Genomic DNA, 15520 nt, shown 5'->3' on the forward strand with positions numbered 1-15520 from the left:
TCCATCTTGGACAAGCATCCCTTTGTAATCAAGGCACTCCTTGTTGTTGATTTGGATATTGTTGAGTGAGATTCTAGTGCAAGTCACTCTCTCTCCCTCACCAATCTCTTTTCTCCAACACCAATCTCTCACCGGGAATTCTGCCGCGTGCCTCTTCCGGGTGATTCTATTGGTGTGGTCCATCGAGCCACGGGGGTAAGTATCGGGTGTATCGGGTTGGTGTGCGTGCGTGAGTACCGGTGTTCCTCGTGTTCTTCGTGTTCCTCGCGCTCTCCCACCTCTTCCCCTTGAATCTTGGGGTCAAATCGCGAGATCGGGCCAAACCCTAGATCTCAGATCTCATCAGCTCCCCCGCCTCCCTCCGGCCTAAAAAGGGGCGCTCTCGCGTCGTCCCCCACACACAAACCCTAGAGCCTCTCTTCCCAACCCTAGCCGCCACCATCTCAAGAGTAATGTTCCTCCTCTCTATTGAAATGAAAATGCAAAAAAAAATTAATGTAAAAAAAGTTTGGGGGCCGCGTTTGGGGGACGCGGCTGGGAGTGGCGTTCCCCAAATACGGCACAAAGAAAACACGTCCCCGGCGCCGTTTGGGGGCCACTTTGGGGGACGCAGCTGAAGATGCTCAGCGTCGTGGTAGGAGAAACCAAAGCCACTTCATTTGGTCACATGCAAGTTGAGAGGTGTTGTGTTTAACTAAACTAGTTTATTCTTAATCCCCTCTAATCTGTCCAACCATGCTTTGATCCGAGATAAGGTCTAAATAAAAATGATGTGTATCGACGTTATGATATCATTCCCGTGACCGGTTCCTAGTTTCGGCTAGGGTTTGAAGGTCTATTTCATGTTTCTTTTGGAGCTTTTTTGGACAAATTTTATCAAATTCGTCACACAAGGTCGACCATTTGAAATTTCCTTGGATGGGTAGCTTCATCTCATCATCACACAACTTTCGTGTTCAAAGTTTTCGTTTTTGATATTCATAGACGAGTAGATCATGCAGGGGAGCCGACGACTTGTGCCAACGCCTAGGACGGGCGTTGCGGTATCTTGGGAGGGGGGCATCCGTAATCATGCCCCGTCAGAGTAGTCGAGTTCCTTGAACTACGTTATCAAATATCGTGCCTCGGTATCGTTTATGATCTTGCATGGCGATAATTACATAATATTCGACACAAACACAGCATGCTATGGAATAGTTTAATAGAATAAAACCTGTTTAATTTTTTTTTTGCTTAGCTTCTTCGTCTTTGAGTTCCCTTGTATAATAACACGAATCTGATCTTCTACCATCTTAAGCTGAGGTGATTTCCTTCGATGCATGTATTAGAATTCGTGCTTGTGGTTGTGCAAGGCGTGAGCGAGTGAGCGACGATCTCATTGCCGCTCCTCCTCATCGCCCGCGGCTCTGGTGTCGTGTGACTCCTGTCCGCGGTGGCTTGTGGGGCCTGGATGGCTTTGTGGCGCACCGACTCTCCGCCGGAGTTCCAATGTTGCTGCGGGCATGGTTCCCAGAAACATATAGGGCGCCTTGGCCATTAATTTTCGGTCGGTTTGGTTGTCTGGATCAAGCCGTGTTGTTGCATCGCACGATTTTCAAAGTAGCATTTTGCCTGCATATAGAGGAACGCCCGAATCGATCGTTTCTCACTTTGGCTCCAGCGATGCAACGGCTGCACGGCCTCTTACACTACTCCACACACACTCTCTCAAATCAACACAAACATAGTCCGAATCGAAATAAGATGTACACGAAAAAGATGCGTGTTGATGATACGAACCAATTCTCACAATTGGTTTCGAGTTTCGTCAATCGTCAATTTCGTGTATGAAGTTTTAAACGAATTTTGTCAAATTCGTCGCACACGCTCAACCGTTTGAGATTTCCTTTCAGGAGTAGGTTCACCTAACCATTCCGCATGACTTTCATGTTGACAGGTTTTTGTTGCGGTGTACATACGTTGATACATAATTGACTCACAAGTATACTGCAATCTGTACGTATGTGTGACTAAGGTTTGGAGTACTTTTGCTTAACTTCTCGCTCCCCATTTTCATGGACGACAACGTGGTGATGATAGGTGAGAAGTGAGAGGTGATAATCCATGGTGGTGTTCGTCTTTGTTGTCGGCGACGTGTTGTGATCGACGTGACCAACGGTGTCATGGTGATGTTCGTTTTCGTGGTCGGCAATGTGCCCATGCTTGTGACCGGCGTGACCAGCGATGTCCTGGTGGTGTTCGTCTTCGTGGTAGGAGACATGGTGATGCTTGTGACCGGCGTCACCGACGGTGTCATGGTGGTGTTCGTCTTCGTGGTCGGTGACGTGCTCATGCTTGTGACCGGCGGTGTCCTAGTGGTGTTCGTCTTCTTGGTCGGCGACATGGTGGTGCTTGTGACCGGCATCATCAACGGTGTCATGGTGGTGTTCGTCTTCGTGGTCGGTGACGTGCACATGCTTGTGACCGGTGTGACCGGCGGTGTTCTGGTGGTGTTCGTCTTCGTGGTCGGCGACATGCTCATGCGTGTGACCGGCGTCACCGATGGTGTCATGGTGGTCTTCATCTTCGTGGTCGGCGACGTGCCCATGCGTGTGACCGGCGTCACCGATGGTATCATGGTGGTCTTCATCTTCGTGGTCGGCGATGTGTACATGCTTGTGACCGGCGTGACCGACAATTGCATGGTGGTCTTCATCTTCGTGGTCGGCGACGTGCTCATGCTTGTGACCGGCGTGACCGACGGTGTCATGGTGCTCTTCGTCTTCGTGGTCGGTGAAATGGTGATGGCTTTGACTGGCGTGACGGTGGTGTCATGGTGGTGTCTGCCTTCGTGATTGTCGACGTGCCAAAGAGGTGAGAGGTAAGGTCACCATGTGGATAAATGGTAAGGCTAGAACTGGACTCGTATGTAACCAAACGATGGGGCCTGACTTTCTTCTCCGGCACGCAAAAGGCCGCAGAGCCTACCAAACGACCCGACTTTCATGGCCCATGGCCCGTCCGCGACGCGCAGGTGAGCCCATCTCGCTGGCGCAGTAAGCCATGATTTTGATGTGAGCAACCATACGCGCTCATAAAGAAATCTGTCCTACCAAATGTGAGGTGTGTGGCGCTTGTCAGGTCAATTCTCAAGCTCGAGTCAAAACACAAATATACTTAGAAGGCAAAGTCCAAAGAAAATCAAAATTAAGACTAACCAACCACCAGCCCCTCCACACACAGAGTTCAGATTCACGAGAATTTTAGTATGAACTGAGCTCGCCCTAATCTAACTTGAGCTCGACCTATTTATGACCCTAGACATGGCTACCTCAATTGTACATTAATTAGTCTCGTTCCGAAAAAAAGGGCACACAGGCGCACAATTTGATCTTCCAATAATAGTCCGAAAAAGCTAATTGTCGCCAGTTGCCTTCCCCGTGCCGACGTGGCACACCACACACCACTTTTCTTCTCTCCCCATGTTTTGTTTCCTACTAGCCGCTCGTTGGCTGCCTCTCGTTGATGCTCCTCCGCATGCTGCAATTTTCGCAATGCAGTGACCATCGTTGCTACTCACTTGCCACATGTACTGCAGATCTCCCCACACGCTCGTAGTCGATGTTGCTCTCCGTCCACTCTGCTACTACTTGCCACGATGTGGCACAACTCTCGACAACAAGCTCGCTACATCTTCCAGGGTGCACATGGTGATGGCTAGCTAGAGAGCTCGCCACAGATGCCATGGTAGAGCTCGCCATGGACACCATCGACGACACCCTCCCCCATACGTTGTCGAACCTGGAGAAGACGATGAGTCATAGCTTCAACTCAGTTGTCTCCCACGGACCTCGGCATGGCGGCAACAACTCGATGCATCCATGGTCGATACTCAATAACACGGGTAGTGTTTCCTAGGAATACCGGAGGTTGCAAAGCTTGTTTCAAAATGCTACAAGTATCTATCTTTTTTGTTATGTAAGTATGAGTAAAATGCTGCAATGATTTTTGGCCATATGTTAGAAGAGAATTCTCAAATGTTGCATTTGTGTTTCCGTGATGTGTTGATGTTTTTGTTGCAAATGGCATCATACCTTCCCACATATGCTGCAATCCAATAGGAATTTGTTGCATACGTTAATTTTTGGCGCAACCTTTCACAAGTTACAGACGATAGGGTGAAAATGTTGCAAGCAATGTTACATATGCATGTAAAACATGTGCTCAGGGGTTTTAAGTAAATCGGACGGCTGGCCAGCTGGATTTTCCCCACCAGGTGGCCATAATAGTGTGTCATTTATTTCTCGCCTGATTTCTCTGGGGCGTAATTAATTCATTCCCTCAATACATTGCCCAAAACTGGAAAGGGCACGATCACGCCCATCCTCATCATCCCCTGTTCTGGGATTGACCACCGGGTACAGGTAGCACTATTTGCTGATCTGATACAAGATGGGACGGGCTTGAGTAGGACTTGCTAATTTCGATTCTTGCCACATATCACCACAAACCTCCCTATAAACGGCCAAGCTGCACTGATCGATCCAAACCAATGGCGTGCGGATACGCTGCGGCTCGCGACGTGATCATGCGCCTGATACCTCTCCTTCTCCTCATCGTGGCCTCTCTATCTACGGTTACGAGTAAGCAAGCATCAAAAGCTGCCACCAGCCATGGATCTTCCTCTATTTCTTTTTTGACTGTAGATCTTCCTCTATTTCTCTTGCATGGAGTTGTGAATTGCTGACGCGTGGTATATGGTTTTGCGGTTCTACGCAGGGTCGGCATGGGTGGGCGACTACGCGTCCAACCACGGGTGCGGGGAGACGTTTGTGGAGGAGCTGTGTGACCCGGTGGAGACGGCGGCGAACCGCGCCTGCAGCGACGCGTGCCACTACAACGGATGCCGCGGCGGCCGGTGCGTCTACCTCGGCTCCGGCGGCATCGGCACCGCCCGGGGATGCCACTGCGGGCGCTAGCTACCTGCTAGGCTAGGTGGGACATCGATCGATATGATGTGTTGTTTGAATTTCAGATGTGTCTAGAACTTACAGAGGATGCTTTGGCAAAATTCATGCATGTTTGTTAATTTACACCATTTTCCTAGCTATACAAGTGTGATCGATCATGGATACCTTCAGCATGCATAATAACCTTGATGGGAATGGGCGGATGCATGAGATCTTTTTCATTAACTGCAGATATTCGATGCTTAACATATATGGAAAACATTGATCCTTGTATGCGCTGTCTTACATGCACATAGAAGGATGGTAGGAAGTATGGCCATTTATTTTGGCACAGGAAAGATATCTATTTTTGTTGCTCGCACACGTTCGATAAAAGAAAGGAAATCTCTACTTGCTTAAAAAGAAGGAACTGGTTCTGTCGTCGTCCAACCTCCCAATAAGTCAAAACTTTCGTCAAGCTTGCCTCGCACGCGTACATTGGCCATGCCCACTCTAATAACCCAGAACATAGAAACATCGAAGGGTAGATTTAGAAATGGAATGTGCATTTCATCGCAAAACGAGGGAAATTTTCGCGCCTTATTGCAACTAAACCTAAGAGGGATCGAGGTTCTCTCTCAATTGCATTAGGGTTAGGCAATGTGAGTTATGAAATTTCGACATGATCTCTTTTATATCTTGTTGAATTTGGGAGTTGATTTCATTTGACAAGTTATATTGAGTTTATAACTCAAAGAAGAAAGGATAAAAATATAGATTTGAATTATGAATTTATAATTCAAATACATTTCATAATTTAAAACACCTTTCGTAAATTCAAGTCACTTTGAATTTCAAATTGAAATATGGATACACAAATATTTATAAGTACATACACAAAAATGAGCTCATAAGGAAATTTGAGCTTTATTGATTTAGATACACACATACAAAGTCTTTACAATATTCTTGATACAAGAATTGAAGGAAATATAAACAGAAATAAAAAGAAGATTACAGTCCTAAACTAAAATCCTAAATTAATGACTTGGAAGAATTGCTTCCTAGATCATATTCACCTTCAAAACCTGCAAAAAAAATAGAGAGAAATGCTATACAAGGGATTAAATGGTAAGTCAGTAACCAGCCAGGGGTGAACCAAGTGTCACTGACACTTGTGTTTGTCCAAAACCATGGACAGCACAATGATAGGATCAGCAGCAGACCAAACCTGAGCCTGCCCAAGGCTCAAGTTTCACCAAAGCGCTTCACAGCGCATGAAGGAGCTGTGCACCAACAACACATCACACACGGCTGAGTCACCGGCCAAACAGGATTGTGTGTCACTGCCAGAGAAGAAGTACAGCAGGAATAAATAGGGAAGAAACCCTAGAAACCAAGTATCAGTCGACCAAATAACCATTTCAGCAAGCAACATCCATCGAACAGCAAGAGTTCATCCAGTTCTTTCTCAAGAACAACACAAGCACCAACATGAACTATTTATCCATCCAAATCGAACCAACCAAAATCCAACAGAAGCCATGGGAACATGAACAAGACCATCAGGAGCTAGCAGGAGAAGGACAAGTCACAAAACCATCAAGCAACTGCTCGACAGCAGTTAAGCTTAACTATTTAGGAGTTGGAACCAGGTATACAAGTTTCTGGAGAGGATCCAATGGATCCAATCCATCATTCATGCATGACACAGGTCATGATTTGAGCAGATGCTCAAGGGGATGATCATCACTTGGTATAACCAAGGATCACTGGCAGAAAAAGGGAGCCAATAGAACCTAAACCATCCAGATACTATTTTTTGTGCATATGAACAAGAAAAGATGCACAGAAGTGCACACATGCACAGAAAGCACCAGTAGAAGATTTAGAGGTTATAAAAGCTAGCAAAGACCACCTAGTGAAACCCTAGCTACTAAACCATGATAATGGTATTCATAACATGTATGATGTCCTATTATGCAAGCAGAGATGAGTAGCCAACAAGGATTAGTCAATTATATGAGCAACCAATCTATAGACAAGCTACAGAGGTCACATCAAACATAAATCCATCCATTCAACCAAGTATATAAGCCATCACTATACAGAAATGGATTCAGACTTGTATCATTTCCAAATTAATTCATGGAAATGCTAAATCATGCACAACAAGAAATTTAATCAACACTGCATAAGCAGTTCATCCATAATTAATTCATTCAAGCATAAATATATACAGTAAACCATGCTTGAACAAGATAATAGCATCACTGAGAGGCAACAGTTACATTAATTATTGCTTACTAGCAATAGGATCTTGTCCAATGAGCTTTGGACAGCAACAACAACACATACACACACTTGTGTATTTGCCAGCACAAGAATAAGCCACATTAGTTGTAGATAATTCATACAAATAGCCAAGAAGTAAGCCAGTAACTATCCACTAGCATTTAATTGATCAAATGGATCAATTAGATCAAGCCAAGTCATAGCAAAGCACCATAAGCATGCAGTGATCCAAGGATTGGATCTACTGAAGCCTACACAAGCCATGGGTGAGCATCACTGACATCACAAGTGTCAGTAATGCAAACCTAGGACAATCACAAGTCCAATAAGCCTATGAATTAACAAGTAAGCATATGAGCAAGTCAATGAGCATAGGAACAAGCCAGTAGGCATATGAACATGAAGACAGTAAGCAATTGCACAGCATAGAGTCAAGCACAGCACAATGAGCTAGTAGACACAGGTAAAGCATCCAGAGGCTTAGGAGTAGAGCATGGCATGCACAACATCATAGCAAAGGAAGTAACACAGCAACATCGCATGAACAGCAAGAACATCAGCACAAGCAGTAGCATAGCAAGCATGACCACATGTCAAGCACAGCAGCAACAGCATACACTGGAGGCAGTAGGCACAGATCGAGAAGGAATAGATGGAGAAGAGGATGTAGAAGAAGAAGAAGGGGTTACCTGGTGAAGGAGAAGTGGTAGCAATGGCGGCATGGTGGCACAGGCCAGCCACGGCGGCTCCAAACCGCGGCCAGGCTTGTTCTAGGCCACACACCTCACTAGGGAAGGCGACGAACTACCAAGAACGACGAGGAAGCGAAGATCGGAGGAGATCGCCACGGATCCGTCGGCGTCTGCAAGCACCGCACACGCGCGCACACAAACGAGGACGAGATCGACGAAACCACTCGGACGAGCAGATGCGCCATCGCGAGCTGTGTCGATGATCACCACGGCGTGCCTTGGTTCGGCCGGAGATGGCCGGAGCACGGCGGCGACCATGGCGGCGGCTCAGTCGCCACGCGAATCGCCTCGGGTGATTAGGGTTTCGTGAGAGAGACGAGCAAGTGAGAGTGAGAGTGGGCCGACACGATCCGGTGCGACCGCCCCGTTTTGGACTAGCCCTGGTGGGCTGTCCAAATGGGCCAGACAAGTGGGCCGGCCCAATTGGGCCAAGGGGTATTTTAGTCTTTTCAGTTTTTTTAAATTAACTCCTGAATTCTACCAAATAAAAATAAATGGAAAATACCTCTAAAAATCCAAGAAAAATAAGTTTAAGGAATAAAAATATATTCTTAACAAAAATAAAATAAGAAATGAGAATTGTTATACAATTAAAAAATTTGAAATCTTTGAATTCAAATTTAAACTCTAAATTTTAAATTACAATTTTCCTTGGATTTAAAAATCAAGGAAAATTCAAAATAAATTCAAATAATTATTATTCAAATAATTTCAAAGGGAATTCTATTATTCCAAGTCATTTCTTTTAAAAGTTAAGATTTTCCAAAAAGGAAAAAATCTTAATGATTTAAAATTCAGTAATAATTCTAAAATAAGGAAAACCCTAGTTTTTCAAATTCCTTATTTGAAATAAATATTTTCCAAAGGAAAATATCAACTATATTTCATTCTTTCCTTATTAAGAAATAAAACTAGGTTGAAGTACTTAAAGAATTATAAAGCACCGCCAAAGGCATCAATCCTTAACTCAACCCTAAATTTGTAATAACAATGTCGGGGTAAGGGATTCAACATAAAATAATACATCCATTCATGCATCATTTGGATCTTATAACATTGTCTTTACCGGAAAATGATGCTTCTTTACAGAACCCGAGGTTCAGGTTCAATCCAACACTTTGAACTGCATTATCTCGCAGTCAGCAGGCAAGTTCACTCTTGCTCATGTCACCTTGACTATTTTCTATCAATTTACCGCAAAAGTACTATACTTATCATTCCTGCATTGAAAAGCAAATGTTACTTTTCCAATTATGAATATGACTATGTGGTGGGCAATGGAACCATGGTATGTGTTGATATGGTGGAGGTTCCATTGCAAGGGTTCTATAAATCTAGGACTAATCACCAATGTGTCTAGTGATTCTAGCGCCATACAATTCGCGTTAACCATAAGATCGATAATGGCTCTGGGGAAGTCAGTTGTATCTTTTCCCTCTTGCATATCAATGAAACTGGTAGAGCCTGGTGATGACCCACAAGTATAGGGGGTGTATCGTAGTACTTTCGATAAATAAGAGTGTCGAACCCAACGAGGAACAGAAGGTGTTGACAAGCAGTTTCGATGAAGGATTCACTGTAAATGCTCACAGACAAGTTTTCAGGAGGTTTTGATATAGCAGATAAATAAAATACAAGTAAGTAAAATGCGAGAATAATAATTGCAGCAAGTGGCCTAATCCTTTTAGCACAAAGGACAAGCCGGTTTGTTTACTTATGATGACCAAACGTTCTTGAGGACACACGGGAATTTAGTCTAGTGCTTTCGCTTCATATAGTTGATTAATCTTCGTTGTTTTGATAAGTGTTGTGTGGGTGAACCTATGCTAATGCACCGCCCTTCCTAGGACTAATACATACTTGTGATTAAACCCCTTGCAAGCATCCGCAAATACAAGAAATTAATTAAGTTAAATCTAACCACAGCCTTAAACTTTGAGATCCTGCTATCCCTCATGCATCGATATACCAACGGGGGTTCAGGTTGCTGTCACTCCGGCAACCCCACAATTAGCAAACGAATACAAGATGCATTCCCCTAGGCCCATAAAGGTGAAGTATCATGTAGTCGACGTTCACATGACACCACTAGAAGAATAACACCACAACTTAAATATCAAACCATTAAATATTACTCAACATAGTTCACTACTAACATTTAGACTTCACCCATGTCCTCAAGAACTAAACGAACTACTCACAAGACATCATATGGAACATGATCAGAGGTGATATGATGATGGATAACAATCTGAACAACCTTTCGGCTGGCCTGATAAGCCCGTCGAGTCCGTCCGCGCCTTCGACTCCCCGTTCGGCGTCCTCTATGTCGGTCGGATCTGATGATCCTGCGTCCTCGGTGCTAACCTCGTACTACTACATGAACTACGACACCAGGCACGGACTGGGGTCAAGCGACACGCCGTTCATCTGCAATGCCTACTATTCATCGGGAGAGGAAAGCATCGGCAGCATCACCCAAGGAGACACCCGAAGAGTGGCGCCCCTCCAAGTTTATGTCGCTAACAGGGGAGACGAAGATCGCACCCCCCGTTCCAGCAGGCGAGCTAGTTTTGAAAACAGCGCCAGCAACAACAACAACGACCACACCATCGCAGAGGAGGAGTGGGCAGCAGCCAAGGCAGCCGTGCTTAACAATACACCGCTTCCGGCAGGAACCACGGTTGGCACTCTGAACGCTTACCGCTCCATATTGGAGAAAAATCGGGAGCGCCTATCTAAGGAGCAAGCCACCCTCGAGAAACGCCTATCTGCGGCAGACCGATCCAGCGAGCGACGCAGAGGCTCGCAGGGAAGTGCCTCCCGGAGTACCCACGGAGGAGGCAAACATCGATCAAGAATGTCCAGGCTTTCGGAAGATGATGCAAGGGAGATACCGTCAAACCTGACCAAGTCCTTTATGACTACGGACACCGCGGGCATGCCACGGCCAAAAACCGTTGCGGGAGCAACAGCCAACCTTGCAGCATACCTCATTAATCAGCGACCCGAAGGATCCATGGCTCAGGCTCACCGTGGCGCCTTAGAAAGTCTCGCGATATTAGGAGACAATCTAGTTCCATGGAAGGAGAAGACCACGTTGCAGGCCAGCGGCTCAAAGCATCGCGCAAGAGACGCTCGGGATGAAATTACTCAGAGTAGGATCGACAAAGCAAGGCGACGACGCGCCCTCAGAGAGGAATTCGACAGCGATTCTTCGGACGAGACCCAGGAGAACGACGGCGAGCTTAGGGGAGCCGATTGTTTAAGCTACAAAATTCGGGAGGCGATGCCACCCAAGAAGTTCAAACCCACCCCTACCGACGCCGCCAAGTACGATGGGCAGCAGGAGCCGAGATCCTGGATAGAGGACTATCTACAGACAGTAATTCTGCAAAAAGGGAACCAGATAGCAGCAATGCAGTGCCTACAGCTTTACCTAAAGGACTCAGCGCGAGCCTGGCTCAGCGGTCTGCCAAAGGGTTCCATTAAGTCATGGGACGACCTAGTAGAAGCCTTCTTCGCCAACTTCCAAGCAACCTACAAAAGGCCCGTCGGGATCGAGGAATTACGGCATTGTCAACAAAAGCAGAAGGAGTCGATGCGTGCATACATCGGGAGATTCACCAAGCTCCTGAACGCTGCGGAAGACGTATCTGTCGACAGAGCGATCGACGCCTTCAGTGATGGCATCCGACGTGAAAGCTATATAGAAGAACTTGGGCGCAAGAAGCCGAAAACCATAACCAAGTTAATGGAAATCGCCAACAGCTGGGCCGATGGCGAAGACAACGTTCGAAAGCCACGACAGCGCAGTGACGACGAAGAGGACGACCAGCCGAAGCACGATTCGGGTGGTCGAAGGGATCGCAACAAGAGAAGGAAGAACCGCAGCTACGATGACAATAACTTGGTGGCCGCAGGTTATTCTGATCGGCAGGATGATCGGTACGATGACAGGCGAGATGATCGGCAGGACGGTAATCGGAACAACTCTAGGAACCGTGGCAACTATAAACAACGACAACAGAGAACTCCCGAACTACCCTACGCTGAGCAGATCAACGCCCCCTGCTACCTGCATTCATATACCGATTCCAAGGATGGTAAAATAAAGTATAGCCACCTGCTCAGGGACTGTCGGCAGTTCATCGATATGCATAAACTCATCCAGCAGGCAGGCCAGCAACAGCTACCACCGCCACCACCACCACCTCCACCGCAACATCAGGTCCATCAAGCTCAACCTCATCAACCCAACGAGGCATTTCCACCACCACGTGGGAAGATGAGTATGATTCATAGGACAGGCGTCTCAAGGAGAGAAATGAAGAAGCTCACCCGAGAAATCAACCTGGCAGAAAGCATTATGGCGAACATCCCTGAGTATGTCGAGTGGTCGTCTCAGAATATCACGTTCAGCCGAGCGGATCACCCGATGACTATACCAAAACCAGGACACGCCGCCCTAGTGGTCGAAGCACAGATAGGAGGGTTCAAGATGAGCAAAGTCTTCATGGACGGAGGAAGTGGACTCAACCTGATATTCCTTGACACAATTCAAAGTATGGGGATCACCATGAGAATGTTAGAAGAATCAGACACCCGCTTCCATGGGATTCTCCCTACTTCACCAGCGTACTCTCTTGGCAAAGCATACCTGAACGTCGTCTTCGGCAAACCCGACAATTTCAGGAAGGAGAAGATCGAGTTCGAAGTCGTGAACCGGGAATCACAGTATCACGCCATACTCGGGAGACCAGCTTATGCCAAGTTCATGGCTGTGCCGCACTATGCATACCTCAAGCTGAAAATGCCTGGGAACAATGGAACGAACATCACAGTCCATGGAAGTTTCTCACACTCGGACAATTGTGATCGTGATTTTCAAAGGATTGCTGCAAAGTTTGGGCCACAGCGAGAAACTGTCGACCCTCCGCCCAAGCTGACGATACGAGAAATCAAGGAGGAAAAACATGACATAGAAACCAAGAAGAAGCCAGCCAACCTTGCTCTTGAAGCCTCGGCAGCAAAAGCTTCGGCAGCACAAGCTTCGGCAGTTGCCGATGCAGAAGATATAGGAGGCAGCGAGGCACTGACAATCGCTGCCCAAGCCCCTGGCGAAATTAACAACGCTGCAGCAACCACTAGCATGACGAAGAAATCAGAAGATGCTGTCGAAGATGAGAAGAACCCCTTCCTTGATAAAGCACTGCCCAAGCCTCCCTTTTTCGCCCTCTAGTTTCGTATTTATCCTATCAATGAGTACTTAAGTTTCAATTCTTGTTAAGCATTGCAGTAATTTAAAGCATCTATGACCGCGCCACCGTGAACCTTGCTTACAAGTAACGGTACAACGTAACGCGCGGCAGAAGATTGCGCCCAAGGGAAAAACTTCTACGAGTGCTGCAAAGAAAAACAAGGACATTAATCCTTCCCTCTCGCTTCGGATACCTCTACGAGTGCCGCAAAAAGCAAGAGTTTGGAAAACATAAAACAACCCACGTTCGATATTTCACTTATGGAAATATCAAAGAACAACGGGCTCATTAGCGAGAACCATTGCACCCGAAATATTCGGGAGTGACTGTCGAAACTTACAATCGGTTGAAAGCAAAGTTGCGCATACAACGGGTTTAGCAAAACCTGCAACACGAGCTGATCACTCATAATGATTTGCTGACCAACCGAGTATACATGCATATAACGGGCAACTAAGATTTGCTCCTTCAGAAATTTGCCAACGGCACGGTAAAAGTACATATTCATGTATTTACCAACTAACAAGTTTCGGCTTAACAATCCTAACACTTGGATGGATTAGCCAATGCAATTCATTTTACAAAAATAACTTTACACCCTAACGTCACCCTTGCGGAGTTTCCCTTTCTTCGGGTACATTTGACTCCTCCTCAAGCCTCGTCGACAATTATGTTGGCGGGCACTAAAACCTTCGGGTACAATTCTTCAAAATCACCGATTGCGTTGGCGATAGATAGCAAACATGCTGAGGATAACGAGCAAGCACAAGGGCAAGCGTACACTTGGCCCCTGCGAAAACTTGAGCTCGCACCAAATCCCGAACCTTCTTGGCGTTTCCAAACTCGGACATCAAAGTCAAAAGCGTGGGGGGAACTGCATTCAAAGGAAACATTGTCTTCCAAACCACCCTCATAGCTTTATAGCACTTATCAAAGAATTGGTGGACTTGTTGGACCCAATCCTGAAATTTTGCAACAGCCGAAGCCTTCGAGTGATCCCGCCAGAAAATCTCTTCGGATGAGGAAAGCTGGGTTAAAGCATGCACTCGCTCGTGTATCCGCTTGTTCTCTTCCGCATGGTTCAACGCTATGACTGGCAAAAGAATCAGTAAAGAGTCAGACAAGGTGTTGTTAACAAAAGGTCAAAGGAATCAGGAAACTTACAGTTCAAACTCTCAGTAGCTTTATGCAGCTCAGTAAGAGTGTACCGTTCCACGTCGGCTGCAATCTCGCTCTTCTTATTGACAATAGCAGCTAAGGCATAAGTGCTGCGCAGGTCCTTTTCCATCTGCGTAATCCGATCCTTCATACGCTGGATCTGATCACTTTCAGGAAGGGCACCCGAAGAGTCGTCAACAAATGAGGGTACTAGGAAGACCTGCAGGAAACACCGTTACAAAAGGATGATGGATATGGTACAGTGAGCATCCGAAATAACTCCCATCGGGAGAAGTACAAGAAGAAATATCATAACAAAAGTGTGCTAACAACATTGCTAGCACGGAGTTTATTACAAGCATAAGTTTTGCGGCGGAATAATGTTTCACATCGGTTCAAGCATAAAGTTTGCTACAAGAATCAAGGGGCTTGGGTCCGAGTCGATAAAGCTGGGTCCAGTACGACGATTTCCTTGATGAAACCAGTTCAAGGAGCTGGCGGGCACAAGTAAGGGCGGACGCTTTAAAGGCGCTTAAATCAACAAGCTGCCCGTCTTGCTCTTTCGGCAGATCCTTGGTCATTTCTTCGATGTCACCCTTAAAGCCGTAACCCATCATAAGCTGGAAGGCAAGGACGTCACCATAAGTGCGTGATGTACGCTTGAATACCTCGATAACCTCCTTGGTGTCAACCGCGAAGGCATCGACCAGCTGCCCCAGGGTCTTCTCCTGCTTGATCTTGGGGAAAATCATCGAGTGCATCCGCGCCAGGGCACCCTTCCCCTTTACAAGAAGCTCCCGCGTAAGCTGGTGAGAGGCAAGAATCATCGACATAGCATTTGTTCGGAGAGTTGTTTGGAACTTCGTCCGGGGCATCGGCGAGGATATTCGCCGCTCGCGAGGAAAAAGAAAGAAAAAAGTACATTGGCAAAAGGATCGAATCCATAAGTACATCAATCGACGGAGGTGTATAAAAATTACCAAGCAAGGCCAAAGAAGACCGACGAAGGACTTCATCCTTTTCGGCTGCCCGAGCTTCGACCACCGGCCGGATGCTTCCTCCTCCTTCAACTTCTCTTTCAGCTTGCCCAGTTCCACCTTCAGAGAGTCAACCTCTTGGCGAGCCT

Source organism: Lolium rigidum, chromosome 2, assembly GCF_022539505.1.
Source record: "Lolium rigidum isolate FL_2022 chromosome 2, APGP_CSIRO_Lrig_0.1, whole genome shotgun sequence".
Classification (NCBI taxonomy): Eukaryota; Viridiplantae; Streptophyta; class Magnoliopsida; order Poales; family Poaceae; genus Lolium; species Lolium rigidum.